This window comes from Myotis brandtii, unplaced genomic scaffold, assembly GCF_000412655.1.
Source record: "Myotis brandtii unplaced genomic scaffold, ASM41265v1 scaffold102, whole genome shotgun sequence".
NCBI classification, from domain to species: Eukaryota; Metazoa; Chordata; class Mammalia; order Chiroptera; family Vespertilionidae; genus Myotis; species Myotis brandtii.
In genome coordinates, this window is record NW_005353405.1 from 562,489 (window position 1) to 564,946 (window position 2,458).

The window sequence follows — 2,458 nt, forward strand, 5'->3', positions numbered from 1 at the left end:
ACATGTCCCCACCCTCCTACTGTCAGTGTCCTTTGGTTATGCTTACACTAGAGGCCTGGTGCATGAAATTCATGCACCTGTGGGCCCCGCCCCCCAGCCCCACAATATTCATGTATTTTTGTATATGTGTGTACGTATGCATATTTTAGGTGCTTTTGTTAATCCTCACCTGAGGACATTTTTCATTGATTTTTAGAGTAGAAGGGAAGGCGAGACAGAGAGAGAAACATAGATATGAGAAAGACACATACATTGGTTGCCTCCTGCACATGCCCAGACCAGATCAAGCCAAAACAGCACCCTGACAGGGCCGACTGCTGGTGGCCTGCTAGGGCTCAGGCATTGAGCATATGGCGATTTTCTGTTTCTGCTTCCACTTCTGGTAGAGGTTCTGCTTGTAGAAGCTGCTGATGTCGTGACCACTTTCTGTCTTGATCTTCTTCTTGTCCTTCTGTCCTAACCGTCTCACAAACCGCTTCTTCTTCTGGTCCCACTTGAGCTGCTGCCGGCCCCCGGTCAGGTTCTGGGCCTCGTCCCCCATCAGGTCCAGGACAGTGCCAGCCACCTGCTGCTCAAAGGCGCCCCATCCCCATGAATGCTCAGGCCCCATTCACTGTTGAGGTCCTTGGGCCCATAGGGGACATAGAAATACTGGTCCAGCAGCTGGGCCTCCTCCTTCCACCTCTTGGCTCCTCGCTCAGGTCCTAGCTGCTGCCATTTCTGGCCCATGACCTCTGTGAAGACGTCCTCCATGTGCTCTCCTGCCTCTTCCTCCTCCTCCTCTTTTCCAGGCTGCTCTGCCTGCCTCGCTGGGCAGCTTAGTGCAGGGCCAGCCAGGCCCTCCTGCCACTCCTGCTGGCCCTGCTGGAAGCTGGCAATGGCTTTGCAGTCCTTCTGCTGCTTGGCCCGCATCACCTGGCTGCTCAGGTCCCATCTGGAGATGTTGCTCTCAAAGATGGTCACCCATGAGCAGTTCTGCTTGATGCTTTCCAGCAGCCTCAGCTACTGCAGCTCCTCCTCCTTGAAGCTCGAGCTGAAGATGGGGTGCAGGCCCAGCCCCGCGAGGTCTAGCTCCTTGGGCCGTTTGACAGACTCTGGCGAGGGCACCTGCCACGAGTACACGCATTGCTGCTGGGCGTTGTCTACCACGCGGCCCAGGCCCTGCAGCTCCAGTGACGCCTCCAGGGTGTTCTGCAGGCCGCAGTCCTCGTGGTCCATCATGCTCTGTGGCACCAGGCCTTGCACACAGTCCACACCTGAGGGCTCCTCGTGGGGACGGGGAAGGGTGAGGGCACGGCCCAGGAACAGGTGCAGGTCCAGCAGGTAGGACCTCATCTGGGGCCATCAAGGAGTAGGCTGGGCCAGTTGGGCCAGCCTGGGCCACATGACCCATGTGGTGCAGGAAGAGCTTGCCTTTGTCTGGGAATCTGAAGTTGATGATGTTGTCCACTAGCGGGATGTCCAGGCCCCGGGTTGCCAGGTCAGTCACGATGAGGGTGGAGCACTTGCCCTGGGTGAACTTGGCCAGGTTGATCCTGCGGGCCATCTGGTCCAGAGCGCTGTAAATGTGGGCAAAGCTCACCCTCTGGAGGGCCTTGCCTCCCTCAGAGACCTAGCAGCAGGGGGGATAGGCAGGCGTTCAACGCCTGAACCAGGAGTGGGGGGGACCAAATGGGTGGTTGGCAGCCGCAGTGTGCGTCATAGCAACCGGTCATTCTGCCATTGGTTGATTTACATATTAGCCTTTTATTATATAGAATGGTTGATCTCTTACCTCCCCCCACCACCCTCCCCTGATTTCCCTTTGAGGCTTGATGGTCTGTTCCATGCTCTTATGTCTCTAGATCTATTTTAGTTCATCAGTTTCTGTTGTTCATTATATTCCACAAATGAGTGAGAGCATGTGACATTTATCTTTCTCCAACTGGCTAATTTCACTTAACATAATGCTCTCCAGGTCCCTCTATGCTGTTGCAAATGGTAGGAATTCTTTCTTTTTTACAGCAGCGTCGTATTCCACTCATCTGCTGATGGGCACTTCGGCTGTTTCTAAATCTTAGCTATTGTAAATTGTGCTGCTATGAACATAGGGGTTCATATATCCTTTCTAATTGGTGTTTCTGTTTTTTTGGGATATATTACTAGAAGTGGGATTACTGGGTCAAATGGGAGTTCCATTTTTAATTTTTTGAGGAAACTTTATACTGTTTTCCACAGGGGCTGCACCAGTCTGCATTCCCACTGGCAGTGCCCGAGGGTTCCTTTTTCTCCACATCCGCTCCAGCACTTGTCATTTGTTGATTTGTTGATGATAGCCATTCTGACAGCTGTGAGATGTAGTTTTGATTTGCATCTCTCAGATGATTAATGACCTTGAGCATTTTTTCATATATCTCTTGGCCTTCTGTATACCAGCTTTTGAAAAGTGTCTACTTAGGTCCTTTGCCCATTTTTTTTT

The 2,458-nt window shown here is 52.4% G+C and overlaps 1 pseudogene; it reads right to left on the reverse strand.

The window, feature by feature from the left end:
* Positions 1-328: 328 nt before the first annotated feature.
* LOC102246985 overlaps positions 329-2,458 on the reverse strand; it is a 6,083-nt pseudogene continuing 3,953 nt past the window's right edge.